Genomic DNA, 15,356 nt, shown 5'->3' on the forward strand with positions numbered 1-15,356 from the left:
CCTGGGGTTTGTACTTGATGGAAATGGACAAATCTATAAGGACAATGTGATTGCCCTTCCCTCCATGGGAAGAGGGCACCTACACCTTAGTCTTAAAAGATGGGTGCTTCTCTTGGTAACTTGTTAAGCTTTGTAATGTCTCCACCAAGAGAACCCAATGGTCTCAGGATTGCTAGCTCAGACAGATGACACTATGGACTATCCATGGATCTCAGAATCAGCAGTCGGTTGTGAACGTTGATAATTTTCATACTGGTGCTCACTTAATTCTTTAGGCTTTCAGACATAGGAATCTGTCCCCCTAGCGGTAAGGGGGACTTTGACTAGTAGCAGTAATTTGTCAGGTGTTTTGGCAGTGGGGAGCACCATTCACTTTCTCTTAATCTAATTATTATTCTTAAAGATCTTCTATCTTTGGGAAGCATCCCGATCTCTTGTTTTTAGATCCCTGGTTAAAAACACAGCAGGGGGCTTCCTGTTAATGGCTTCTGCATCTGCAGATTCAACCAACCATAGATCAAAAGTATTTGGTGGGGTGGGGCGGAGGGAGTTAAATCTGTACTAAACACAGACAGACATTTTTTATTGCTATCATTCCTTAAATAATACAGCTGAACAACTATTTATATAACCTTTATGTTATGTGAGGTATTGTAAGTCATCTAAAGATGATTTCAAGTATGAGGGAATGTGTGTGTGAGTTCTATGCAAATACTACACCATTTCAGAAGTGACTTGCTTGTCTGCTGATTGTATTGTCCCTGAGAGTCCTGGAACCATTCCCATTGGCTACCAAGAGACAACTGCACTCTAATATTTTCCCCTCCTGTGGGAGCAACTGCCTCTCAGCTGCAGCAGAGCTGCAGAGGCCAAGGGCACAGCTCCTGGACACACATTGGGCAATTTGATTCCTTTAATACAGATCTGCTGAATGTCAGTTTTGCCAGGCATGGAGGACAACTAACAATATGACTCAGAAATGATCCAGTGGGCATTGGAGCCTGGAGTGTTTGTTTACTGAACGCTACCCCTTCTTGGTGAAGGGTATCCACCCACCTTTCTGGGTTCTGCTTGAGGCAGCTGAGCAAACACATGATGCTAGAGAAGTCCCTTAGAGTGGAAGAGAGGTATGGGCCAGAGAGGGGACAAGTGAGCACCATAGCTGCTGAGGGGAGGGGTTGAGGAATAAGCGACAGGGTCAACAATGACTCCACAGCGGGTCAAACAGAAGAAGCAGAGCCTTAGGTTAGAGTGATCTGCTTAAAACCAAATGGACAACACCATGGGCTGGGCCACAAGGGGTCCAGGTCTGGGGGGAGGGGCACATTACCAGTCCATCACGTTCTTTGCTTCCCTGAACTGTTCTCCAAACAACAGAATCCTCCTTGCCCTTTGGGATCGTCCCTTCCTGACCCGGTAGGTTTTCTATCATGTGACTTCACCCAATAACTCAAACTAGCCAGTCAGAATCCTTTTTTAGGGAATTTACATGGATAAGTGGAGAAAGCCCATCTGCTAAGATTTGGGACCTTGGGCTCATTTGAACCTAGACTGACAGTGTTCATTTTTTACTACGTTTGAGAATACAGCCAGTACACTGGAGTGCAGATCAGTAAGAGAAGGAGAGGCAGAGAGTGGGGGGAGAGACAGAATTGGGGCACCTCCTTTGAACAACAGAGAATCTTCCATCTGCTGGATCTCTTCCCAAATGGCTGCAAGGGCAGGTGTGGGACCAGGCCAAAGCCAGGAGCCCAGAGCTCCATCTGGGTCTCCCATGTGGGTGGCAGGGGCCAAGTTATTGAACCATCACCTGCTGCCTTCCCAGGGAACTTTGGCATTGAGTTGGATTGGAAGTGGAGCAGCCAGAACTCCACCCAGTGGTCTGATACTGGGTGTTGGCATGGCAGGCTGCAGCTTAACTTGCTGCACCACAGTTAACTTGCCGTCCCCAGCATCATGTTATCTGATAGACTTTTCCAAGAAATCAGATAAAGTGAAAGGTGAATGAGAGAACCTGTACTTTCTTGCAGCAGATAGAAGTGCTCTAACTACAGTGCTCAGAGACACAAGGTTCAGACTTTTCTGCCCAAATTGGTCGCTGGTAGTTGAGTGACTATTGTGGTTAAGGATTTTGTCTTGGTCAAGACATATGATTCAGACACAGAGGTAGAAACAGAACATTAAGGGAGGTTAGGAATCCAAGTGGTTTCGAGGTTTCTCATTGTGGATTCTGTAGGTGCTTGAATATGCACGGGCGATGTGGGTAGTTCAGGAGATGTTGGAAGACAGTTCTGGAGAAAGTGAGAAGACTTGCATTGGGTATCAAAGAATCAGAAGCCAAGCACAGCCTTGTTGCCAAGAGGTTCACTTTGAAGAAGTCACTGAGCACCTCCTTCCTTCAGTTGGCTCATGCAGACTGTGGTGTGATCTTTCTTCCTTTCCTCCCTCCTTTCCTTCCTTCTTTCTTCCAACATGAATGTTCTGAGCACCTAAATCCTGGGCCTCTCCCTTCTGCAGTCATTTCCATTGCTTGTAACCAATTGCCATCAACTCAGTGGCTTAAAGCAACACACGTCCTTTTCCTCAGTTTCTCTAGGTTAGAAATCTAGGTTTCCCACTCAGGGGCTCTCCAGACTGAAATTCAAGTGGACGCTGGAGCTGGGGTAGCATCTGAGGCTGGAGGCTTCCTCCAAACTCGCTGGTGGCTGCCAGAACTTGTTTCTTACAGAGGTGGTCAACCAGGGTCTGTTCTTTCTGTCACCTGCTGTCATGTGGACCTCTCCACAGTGTAGCAGTTTATTCCTTTGAGACCAGCAGGAGAGTCTTTCTGACTTTAAATCTCTATTGGGGCCGGCACTGTGACATAGCTGGTAAAGCCACAGCCTGCGGTGCCAGCATCCCACATGGGCACTGGTTCGAGTCCCAGCTGCTCCACTTCTGATCCAGCTCTCTGCTGTGGCCTGGGAAAGCAGTAGAAGATGGCTCAAGTCCTTGGGTCCCTGCACCTGCATGGGAGACCCAGAAGAAGCTCCTGGCTCCTGGCTTTGGATCAGAGCAGCTCTGGCCGTTGTGGCCAATTGGAGAGTGAATTGGAAAGATCTCTCTCTCTCTCTCTCTCTCTCTCTCTCTCTCTCTCCCTGCCTCTCCTCTCTCTGTGTAACTCTTTCAAATAAATAAATAAATATTTAAAAACAAATCTCTATAACATTTCTTTTTTTTTTTTTTTGACAGGAAGAGTGAACAGTGAGAGAGAGAGAGACAGAGAGAAAGGTCTTCCTTTGCCGTTGGTTCACCCTCCAATGGCCGCCATGGCCAGCGTGCTGCGGCCAGCGCACCGTGCTGATCTGAAGGCAGGAGCCAGGTGCTTCTCCTGGTCTCCCATGGGGTGCAGGGTCCAAGCACTTGGGCCATCCTCCGCTGCACTCCCGGGCCATAGAAGAGAGCTGGACTGGAAGAGGGGCAACTGGGACAGGATCCGGCGCCCCAACCGGGACTAGAACCCGGTGTGCTGGCGCCACAAGGCGGAGGATTAGCCTAATGAGCCGTGGCACCGGCCTATAACATTTCTTAAGGGCTCGCCTGAGTAGGTCAGGTCCATCCCAGACAATTTCCCAATTTCCCTGTTGATTAACTCAAAAGTCACCTGACGAGAGGCCTTCATTACATCCACACAGTCCCTTCTGCCATGCACCCTGACCTGGTAATCAGATTGATAGCCACCATACTCATTCATTACATCCTACAAAAAGGGACGGTTTGTAAAGGCAGCCACACTGGTCAGGGGGTGGATTTTGGAGACCATCCTGGAATTCTGTCGATCATATTTTTCTTCTCCAGACTCTTTACTTAGGATCAAAAAAGATTTTGTTGGGGACAGCGTTGTGGTGTCATGGGTGAAGCTGCTGCCTGCAATGTCAGCATCCCATATGGGCTGCTCCTCTTCTGATCCAGCTCCTTGCTGATGTGCCTAGGAGAGCAGTGAACGGTGGCTTAGGTGCTTGAGCCTCTGCACCCATGTCAGAGACCCAGAGAATGCTCCTGGCTCCTGGCTTTGGAAGATAGTTTTAGGTATTACAACTGGGCGATGGGTACTACTCACATCCAATGGGGAGAGGCACGGGATGTTGCCAAACACTCTACAATGCACAGGAGGCTTGCCCTGCCCCCACCCAGCTGCAAATAGTCTGATCCATCACTTTACTAATGCTGAGGTGGAGAAACCCTGGCCTAGGGGATAGAGGTGTGGAGCTCAAATGTTGGAAATGGAATGAGAATAGAGCAGCTAGTGCACCTGTAGGAACAGGCAGCCATACCATTTATACATGGTGAAGATGAAGAGATAGAATGTCACCATGCATGGCCTATGATGCAAGACCTTTATTCCACCTGACATGGAGCAGGTGCAGGAAGAATCGGAAGAGTAGAGAAATCATAATTGCTGAGACCTGGTGTCTCATGGTCTATCTAGAATTTGAGACAGGAGTGGGGTTTGGTGCATGGGAAAAATAGAAATGGGCTTTGTGAGTAGGGTTATTGTTGGGTAAGAAACAAATATAACCTCTTGTGATATATGGAAACACACCCTAGTCCAACTGTCTTGCAATTAGCTCAGAACTCTATTCTGAAACTTCTGTGCTAGATTATTTTTTTAAAAAGATTTATTTATTTATTTGAAAGGCAGAGTTACAGAGAGGCAGAGGCAGAGAGAGAGAGAGAGAGAGAGAGAGAGAGAGAAAGTCTTGCATCCACTCATTCATTCTCTCCAAATGGCTGCAGTGGCCAGAGCTGGGTTGATCTGAAGCCAGGAGCCAGGAGATTCTTACAGGCCTCCCATGCTGGTGCAGGGGCCCAAACACTTGAGTCATCTTCTACTGCTTTCCCAGGCCATAGCAGAGAGTTGGATCAGAAGTGGAGCAGCTGAGACTGGAACTGGCCCCCATATGGGATGCCAGCACTACAGGCCTTGGCTTTACCCCACTATGCCACAGCTCCAGCCCCTCAATTTTTTGTATTAAAATAAATTCAGACTTTAATTCCACTTTCCATTAACTTTCTGAAATACTCTTAATTGGCAATGGTTTTGCTAATACGGCTAATGAAAATCATTATGCAGGTCAGTGCTCCAGCTCATCCCCAGCGTGCTGACCCTCGGAGCACTGCTTTGCTGCTGATTCCGAGCAGCAGGTGAATGAGCAAGAGCACTTGGTGCTGGGAAGAAAAGACAGTCCGGTGGGGAGTAGTTTGTCACTTGAAAGCAGCCCACAGGTGGGTAGTCCAGGGCTCATGTGGTGGTCTCCAGAATTGTTGGATCAGCCACCTAAGCTCCTTTGTTTTGCAAGAGAATGTAGAATTGCAGTCAGTACTCAAGTACTAATGTTTGCTTCACTGATGCCAAAATTTTACCGGAGCCTTGTTTCCATGTGCCCATGAAGTCTTTGTTTCAGCAGTGAATCCCAGTGTAATCTGAGGAGGACGTTATAAACAGCAATTAAAGTCCACATGTAGGGGACCCATTGCCTAGCACACAGCACAGCTGACGTGACAGCAACGTGAACATCCAGCACCCTTTGCACACACACTCAGGCAGTGACAACCAGCCTGAGCCAGCTGCCTGGCTGGCATCCGCTTTAAGGTGATTGGACTCTGACATGTATCCTGACTTTAGATGGGTTACGTTGTGACAAAAACAGCAAAAGTGTGTCTTGGAATCAATAAGCTGTGCTTTTGTTTGATCCGTGGTAAATGTTAGTGTAGGGAGAGGAAGCAGAGTTTAACTGAGCTTGGCTCTGGGCACGGATCCTACTCAGAGACCCTGGGGGCTGAGCTCCATCCTTGCCACCTTTCTATCTATTCCTTCTTTGGTTTTCCTTGTTCTCTCTCAATTCTATTCCAAGTGGCATCATCCCAAGTCTTGGTTTCAGTTGGCTCCTTTGGGTCTTCAGGCAGGACTCAAAGAAACAAATAAGATTTCCCTGAAGGCTCACAGCTTTGCCACTGGAAGCTTTGTGACCTTGGACTACTGGTTTCTGACCTTGAGAAGACTAATTTTCTCCCTTTGCAAAATGGCAGTAATCCTACCATCTTCCCAGCGTCCGTCTGCAGACTAAGTGAAATGTATATGCGGCTGCTAGGACGGTGCGTGACAGGACAGCAGCTTTGCCTTTTTCCTTGACAGAACTCACTCACGAAGCCATTTGCTGTCCCCTTTATTCGTCAGGGAAAAGCCCAATGACTGATGACATATGGGCTGTGATCTCACAGAGCCAGGCTCACTGCTCCTTCACAGCTGAGAATCTCTTCTGTCTGCTTCTACTGCCTGACATTTTGGCACTAAGAGTTTATCTTTCTATCTGAAGACATATCTCTAGCTTGACACCCATTTAAATGTCCTTTCTTCCAGGGCACAATGTAGAATGCCACCAGTCATTTCTTGCAATGAGGGGTTTTTAGATCCTTTCTGTGGAAATCTGAAGAGATGGGAGATGCAGATGGCTCTGGAAAGTGGCAGAGGAAGGAAGGGAGGGGTTGGGCATCAATAACTTGAACGCAGCTCAGCTGGGGCACTGGCTGCCATCCGCGGTAACACACAGATAGTCTCACCACCAAATCTGTGTTTCTGAACTTGAACTTGCTGAGCTCCCTCTTCTTCTCTTATAGTGTTTTTTTCCTCTTCTTGTCCTTGTGGCTGCATTCTGTTGATCCTCTAAGTTCTTCAAGTGACTTTTCTGTTCTTTTAATTTCAAACGTGATGCATTAACCCTTGAGGCCAGTTTGGTTTGCATCCTGTTTTGATATAGAGTATATTTTTATCCTTACTGTTTAACAATACTTTAGTTATAGTTTACACTTTCTTTTCTTCTTCCCATCCCTCCCTCTCTTCTCATCACTATGGTATTCCTGCCCCCCCCCCCCATACCAAAGTTCCAGGGTTATCACAGAAAACAACAAATTGTGATGTCCCAATCCTTGCAAAGGCACAAGACTCTTATGAATGTCTCTAGATTGTCAAATCACCAGAGGCAGTACATCAGATAAAAAAATATTCTGGGACCACTCACATCTTCATTGAGCCCAAATGGAGATCAGCTGGTGCCAGGGGTATCCACATTTCACTCTATGGCTAACTGCAAAAAAAAAAAAGTCTCATTCATTCATTCTTCACGAACATTTTTAATAAACTGAACACTAGCATGTTCCAGGTGCTATCTTAAGCAGTGCAAAGGCCAGCATCACCCCTTTCTTTCACAGAACTTTTCAGTCTAGTAGAGAGACCAGCACTAGGCAAGTAATCAACCCCTAAAAATGTGGGCAGTAAGTGTCAGCAGAGAGGGCCACAAAGGAAGCTGTTTTGTGGGTGAGTAGGGGGTAGGGAGGGGCATATGCCAGGGAGGATGTGTCTGCAGATGAGCAACATGAAGCTAGGGGAAGGTGCTGAGTGAGGGGCAGGAAGGAGACAGCACAGCATGTGCAAAGGTCCAGGGGTTGGGGTCTCAAGCTCAAAAGGAGGATCCCCGGTGATGAAACCTGAGAGGCAGGCCGGGAGCAGCTGTGTGGGCTCCGCAGGCTCTGCTAATGGTTTTAGTCTTCATCTTAAGATCATTGGATGGTTTTCAGCAAATCTGTGTTTGAAAAGTTCTCTCTAGCTATTGTGTTGCCAGTATGGGTCCAGGGGGAGCAGTCATGAGGGCCATGTGGGGATCCAGAGTGAGATAAGGGTGACTTGGATGAGACTGGAGTGTTGGGCCTGATTAATATGGGATGGATTAGAGGGACATGTACAAGGCCTGATTAATATGGGATGGATTGGAGGGACATGAACCTTGGTGATTGTTGGCTGCAGGAATAGGAGAAAGGGGGGCAGGGGTAGAGGTGGCCCGGGCACCTCCTGGTATAGTGCTTGGTGCTTGGTGTAGCTGAGGGCAGGGCTACAGGGCCTGCTCTGCCACCCCCGGGGGCCAAGGCCAGGCTCCATGGAGGTGGGTCCCTCCTGGTGGTTATCTCTCCCCATCTCTGTTGTCTGGCCTTCCCTTGCTGTTTTGAAATGCAGCTCCTGGGATCTGATCGGATGTGTGTTTCTGAGTCGGAGGGTTTGGTTTTAGTTGAGGTAGCTGCATTCCCACCCCGAACAACCCGCCCTGCAAAGTCAAGTGGAACCAGATGTCTAACAAGCTCCTGGCACCAAAAGGCTCATTTAAGACTGGATCAAGGGCCAGAGTGATTTGGGGGAGGGCTGGGGGTTTTGAAGTGTTGGCCACATGAGATGATGTTTAGAAAGCTTCTTGTCAAGCTGCATGGTGCTGCTTAAGAGAAAGACTTCCCTTGCATCCTTATCTTTGTTATGACTGTGGCAGCGGGGCCAGGGGTGGGGAAGCGGGGAGGAAGGGACCTAGCGGAAGCATAGAGTCCTGCCGCTGGGCTGCCACAGCCCTGTGCTGAGCAGGGCTGAGCAGGGCTGGGCAGGGACAGGGGTAGCATGCAGCTCTTTGCTGGAGAAGTTGGAGGAGGGAGTGTTTGGCCTCCTGGGGGTGGGGGGCAGCGTAGAGTGTTCCAGTGCTGAAAGTTGCACGCCAGACCAGGGTGCACCAAGGAGCGGCTTGTGCTGCTGCAACAGATGTTACCTAGAGCCTTTTTTTTTTTAGAGATTTATTTATTTATTTGAAAGTCAGAGTTACACACAGAGAAGGAGAGGCAGAGAGAGAGAAAGTCTTCCACCTGCTGATTCACTCCCCAGTTGGCTGCAACAGCTAGAGCTGAGCTGATCCGAAGCCAGGAGCCAGGAGCTTCTTCTGGGTCTCCCATGTGGGTGCAAGGGCCCAAGGACTTCGGTCATCCTCTACTGCTTTCCCAGGCCATAGCAGAGAGCGGGATCAGAAGTGGAGCAGCCAGGACTCAAACCAGCTCTGATATGGGATGCGGGCACTGCAGGCGGCGGCTTCACTGGCTGCGCCACAGCACCAGCCTCTACCTAGCATTTTCATTGTCCGTATTCTCAGTGTTTTCATTGTCCCATAGTCTTGCTGACTTTGGAGGCATCTCCTTTCCTAGGGATGGCGACTCACTGTAGGCATGCTTTCCCAACACAAACCAGCCAATCCAGGGCCCACACCCCCGGCCACCTCCTCCATTCGGCTTTCACACTCCAGGCCACTGCACACCTGCCCTAATCACCCCAAGACCGGACACCACACAACTAGGGACAGTTATTCTACCCCAGAGCCAGCTGACCCTGCCTTGCCTGTTTCTTCCTGCAGGAACCAGAGTACAGGCTCTTGCCCAGAGCTCTTCCCTCTCCTTTTGCCTCCTGCCGACCTGGTGCTTTCCTGCAAGGCATGGTGCACGCTCTCCTCTTGGGAACTGTGAGTAACAAACACCTTCTCAATGGCAGCCAGCTCCTGATTTGTTGGCCTTACTGTAACTCAGACTTTCTGAGAGTACAAGGGAACTTTCTAAGTCTGTGGAAAATGCATGTTATGAAAAAGGTGTGCATGGTTTCCCAAACTTTTTTGCACCAAAATTAATTTATCTTTTAATCCCATTTTATATGAACCTCTTGAAGTACCCTTGCAGGTTGTATTTTAGGAAAGTTGGAAGCAAGTCACGATTGCAATCGGAATGTGCAATCTTCATTCTCCCTTCAGCCAGCATCTACGTCAGGTGTGATGTGGCATTTGTTGGCGCCATTGGCTGAAAGCAATCTTAGTTGTGGACATGGTTACCATGGCCCCCTGAGTTTGTGACACTCTTCCAGTTAAGAAGAGGGGACCCTGGTCCTCTCCTCTCCAGTCTGGGCTGACTTGTGAAAGCTTAGACCAGTGGAGTTGGCCAGAAGGGATGCTTGTTGACTTTCAAAGAATGGTAAGGAAAGCTTTGCAACTTTTGCCTGGTGCTCTTGGGATGTTTTCTGGGGGCGGGAGACCAGACACCTTGTAGTATGTGTGGCTAACCTGAGAACCACGTGGCAAAGGCCACTGGGAGGTCATGAAATCATGAGTGAATTAAAATGGCTGTTGTTTTACACCGCTGATGGTTAGGGTTACTTGTTTCTTAGCAACAGGAACTGAAACCTTGGAGTGCATTTATTTCATACTTACTGTGTGCCAGGCGTTGTATTAAGCACTTTTCGTACGATATTTCGTCTGCTCCCCTTAGCAGCAGTGTAACGTAGAAATTACGCTCCTCCTTTTACATCGGAGGAAGCTGGAGCTCAGAGAGGTCAGGTGGCTAACCCGAGGTCACACACAGCCAGTACTGAGCAGGACTGGGATTAAAACGCCAGGCTATCTGTACTCCAACATGTTGCATTGCTTTTAAGAAACAATGCTGACAACTGAGTTTTCTTTAAGGCAACCTCCTAGCAATGCTGTTCCAGAAATGCTGCTTCCATGCCAAGGTGTGCCTAGAAAGTTCTCAGTATTATCTCCCTATTGTGGATCTTGTCATTTAATGTTTTCCTGTCCAACATGCATGCTGTAGATGCTGTTTTAATCCTTTTGTTTGGGGTTGTAGGCATCCTATTGTGTTTCAGGTCATCTAGATCCCGGTTTAAACGGTCTCCCCTTATGTCCTCTGTTGCTGACTCTTCCTTTTTTTTAAAAAAAAATTATTTATTTTATTTGAAAGGCAGAGTTACAGAGACAGAGGGAAAGACAGAGAGAGACAGCTTCCATCCGCCTCACTCCTCCTGTCCCCTCTGCCCTGGTGGCTCTGGGGACGCCCTCTCTGCTGCCACTGATATCGAGCCTTCCCTTTGTCAAGCAGGATTTAACGCAGTCTCCATTCTTGGCGCCTGGCGGCCTGGGACTCCCTGGCTGCCTGGCCTTCTATCAGAAAACTCCATGCTCTCCTCTCTTTGTCACTCCAATTCCAGCTCAAAAGCCCCCACTTATCCCTTTTCAGCACATGTATCCCTTCCAATCTGGGTCCCCACTGGTACCCCGCGCTTTGTCCAGAACAACCTGTTGGTTGCTACCTATCCTAACTCACTATATCCAGAGCTCATCCCTCTCTCCAACATACCTTTGAAACCCAGTCAAGGGGCTGGTGCTGTGGCATAGTGGGTAAAGCTGCTGCCTGCTTCCCATATGGGCACTGGTTCAAGTCCCGGTTTTTCCATTTCAGATCCAGCTCTCTGTTAGTGGCCTGGGAAAGCAGTAGAAGATGAACCAAGTGCTTAGACCCCTGTACCCACAGGGGAGACTTGGAAGAAGCTCCTGGCTTGGGACTGGCCCAGCCTTGGCTGCTGTGGCCAGTTGGGAAGTGAACTAGTGGGTGGAAGATCTTTCTCTGTAACTCTGCCTTTCAAATAAACAAAACAATTTTTTAATTTTGTTTGAGAGGCAGAGTTACAGAGAGGCAGAGGCAGAGAGAGAAATAGAGAGGTCTTCCATCTGCTGGTTCACTCCCCAGATGGGCCATCTTCCAATGCTTTCCCAGGCCTTAGCAGAGACCTGGGTCGGAAGTGGAACAGCCAGGACTCGAACCGGCATCCATATGGAATTCCAGCACTGCAGGCGGCGGCTTTACCTGCTACACCACAGCGCCAGCCCCAACAATTTTTTTTTTTTAAAGAAACCCAGTCAAGTCTCCAGATCCATGTGCCCCTGATTCAGTCAACCACAGACAGAAAATGTTAGATTCCTCATGATGCATAGTCACAGTGTAGTCAGGCCTAGGACCGTTGAGTCTTTACTGAACATACACAGACTTTTTATTTTCTTGCCATTATTCCCTACACAATACTGCATAACATGAATCAACACAGAACTGATATTGTAGGAGACTTTATAAGTAATGTAGAGATGACGCAAAGTAGATGGGCAGTGGTGGGTGTTGTGGAGCAGCGGGGTGAGCTGCCACCTGTGATGCCTGTGTTTCTTCCTGGAACACCAGCTTGAAATCCTGGCTACTCTGTACCTCTGATTCAGCTCCTGTTAATGCTCTAGGGCAGGCAACATATGATGGCCCAATTACTCGGGCCTCTGCCACCCATTTGGGAGACCAGGATGGAGGTCCTGGCTCTTGGTTTCATCCTGGCCCAGCCTTGGTTGTTGTGGATATTTGCCAGTGGACCAGCAAATGAAGGATCTCTCTTTTCTCTCTTCTGTCTCTCTCTCTCTCTCTCTCTCTGGCTTTTATAAATAAATAATTTTTATAAGAACATATGGAAGTATATGTGAAGGTTCCATGCAAATATGACATCATTTTATATAAGGGACTGGAGCCTCCATGGATTTTGGCATTGGTGGGGGTTCTGGAACCAATCTCCCAGGAATACTGACTGACAACTGCATTACTCTTTGTACTGCATTCATCATAATGCACTTAATATGTTATAGAACTGTCACTTAGACTTGGATCTTTCACTTATTCAATATTTAAAAGAACTTCATCTTACTTATTTGAAAGGCAGAGGCTGTGGGAAGAGAGGAGATAGAGATAGATAGATAGATAGATAGATAGATAGATAGATAGAGGGAGCAAGTGACAGAGAGAGATCTCCCACCTACTGGTTCACGCCATAGATGCCTGCAACAGTCAGGGTTGGGCCAGGCCATAGCTGGCAGCTGGGAACTCAAGCCAGATCTACATGGGTGGCAGGGACCCAAGTACCTGGGCTATCACTTGCTGCCACCAGAGGTGCACTTCAGCAGGAAGTGAGCATTGGGAATGGGACTGAGGCCTGGAACCCAGGCACTCAGGAGATGTGGACTTTCCAAACAGGGTCTTTACAGCTGTGTCAAATGCCTGCCCCTCAAGTACTTCCTGGGCACCTGCTAGGACGCAGGCACTTCACACTGCTCTTGTGCATCTGTCGGTGCTGGTGTGAGCGGGGCGTGAGCAGGTTGGGCTGTGGAGTAAGATGTCGGGGCTCTGTAGCGGGGAGGGGCGTGCCCCTGCCACCAGCCACCCCCATCACACACAGGCTTGTGTGTGCGCTGCCCTCACGGCACAGTCAAGTCTCCTGCACGGGTTGGTGATCACAGCAGCCTTCCCATGCCTGCCGCCCCAGCTCAGCCACTAACTGACTTCCTAGCAACTAGCTTTGTACCTGGCCTGCAACTTTTCCCAAAAATATAAAATGTAGCTTTTCTACCTTAATCTATATATCACAATTGTAGATATTTACGGGGTAAAAGCTGATATCTTGACACAGGTACGCAATGTGCTGGTGATTGAATCAGGGTGATTAGCATATCCGTTACCGCAAACGTTTGGATAGTAGTGGTTTGATGACTTGAAGCTTGTAATTGAGATGGAGAATTTCTTTGTCTTGGAACTATTCTCTGAATTCCATGGCAAGAAAAATATCCTGAGTGGCTTCTTTGGCCTCCTTAGTATGACTAATTACTCCAAAGCGCAGGGATTTCAAGCTTTGCATCAACTACTTAGAGGTAAACCAAGCATACTTGAACACACACTCATTTAAATCTTTTCCTTTCCCAAATCCTTAAAATGTAGAGCAGGGGAATTAAAACGTGAAACTCCCAAGGCCAGAGAGAAATGAGAGAGGAGATGAAAGCAGCTGAGAGATGCCAATGCACTGTTTGATGATGAGAAGGGAACAGATTAGCAGCAACTGACTGAGCAGAGGACAGAAAGCTGAAACCTCGCCTGCTGGCATGGGAGAGGCCTTGTGGAAGCAAACATATCCCGCTGAAGAACCCCAGACATTCTCAGACATTGTGGGCACTGGGCACCTGTGAAGGTCAAAGTTAGGAGCTTTGGGCAGTCAGTTCAAAAGTCTTTATGCAGATCAGACAGGGGCCGGTGTTGTGGCGTGGCAGGTGTATCTGCTGCCTGTGACACCAGCATCCCCTAGGCGCTCTGGCTTGTGTTCTGGCTGCTCCATTTCTGATCCAGCTCCCTGCAAATGGTCTGAGAAAAGCAGTAGAAGATGGCTCAAGTGCTTGGGCCCCTGTCACCCACATGCGAGACCTGGAAGAAGCTCCAGGCTCCTGGCTTTGGCCTGGCCCAGTCTTGACTGTTGCGGCCATTTGGGGAGTGAACCAGCGGATGGAATCGGATGGAATCTCTCTCTCTCTCTCTCTCTCTCTCTCTGTCTCTCCCCCCTCTCTCTGCAACTCTGTCTTTAAAATAAATAATCTCTTTTTTTAAAAAAAAAGCTTAGGTAGAGCCTGTGATTTCTTCCCCATGCTGTGCACAGGTAGCCAGCCCTGCCCTCCTGCGGGTGGGGAGTCAGTTCTCAAAGCAGAGTGGAAGAACCCCAACCTCAGGAAGAGGGGATCAAAGACAAGTCCATGTTCTGAACCAGGAGCCTCTACTCTCCTCCTCACTGGCCTCTGGGAGTTATGCCACCCAGCAGGAGCCTGGGATGCTATCCGAGGAGAGAGATCAGTAGGAAGACTTACAGAGAAGGATGTTCAGGGATCCTAATGAAGAAGCTGGCTAAGCACACTTTCACCTACAGCGAAGTCTCCCGTCAGCATGCCCCACCCATGCACAGAGGACTTCCCACACACAACTCTTAAATGCGATCACACGGCCCAAGATCGCCAGACATTTAGGGAAAGGCTCTCATAGGAAGGCTGAAATTGCAGAAAGAGCATGCTAAGTTGATATAACCAGTGTAAGAGGTGGTATCCAGGAAACAAGGACAGGACTATAAAAAAGAGCACACGACAATAGGGAGCTCCTGGAAACCAAAACTACGAATGTAACACAAAAAGTTGGATAGAAAGCTTGGAAGAGACAATGATGAAAATTCTGTACAATGGGAGAAAAAACAAAGCGATGGAAAGCAGGAGGAAGATGATAGGAGGTTTGGAAGGTCAGCCAGGGTGTCTAACATCTTGTTAATAGGCTTCCAAAAATAAAGACCTGGGAAACTAGGGGAGGGAATCTTCAAAGAATCAACAATGGGAGTTTTGCCAGAACCCCAGTCCCTAATTCTCCTGACTGAGCAGGTCCATGGAATGTCCAGGATGTGCACACATATGTACCACACACACATCATACACACACCTCATGTACCCACCACACACACATATATCACACCAGTCACAAAACACATTATGGGTCACACCACATACAAACCATACCATATAAACCATACATGTGTCACACACACACATACACATACATCATGCCACACACAAAACACATATGCGCCATGCCAGAAACCATGTCACACAAACCATACACATGTCACACATACACACACACACCACACACATAACATATATACATACACAAAAATCAAAAACACATCCTGCAGCACATACCATACCACACACATATCATACACACACAAACAACAAAAATCATATACCCCGCCACACACACATACAACATACCACTTAAAAAACACGCATTATAGAAATTATGGGGCCAGTGCC

This window comes from Lepus europaeus, chromosome 1 (assembly GCF_033115175.1).
Source record: "Lepus europaeus isolate LE1 chromosome 1, mLepTim1.pri, whole genome shotgun sequence".
NCBI lineage: Eukaryota > Metazoa > Chordata > Mammalia > Lagomorpha > Leporidae > Lepus > Lepus europaeus.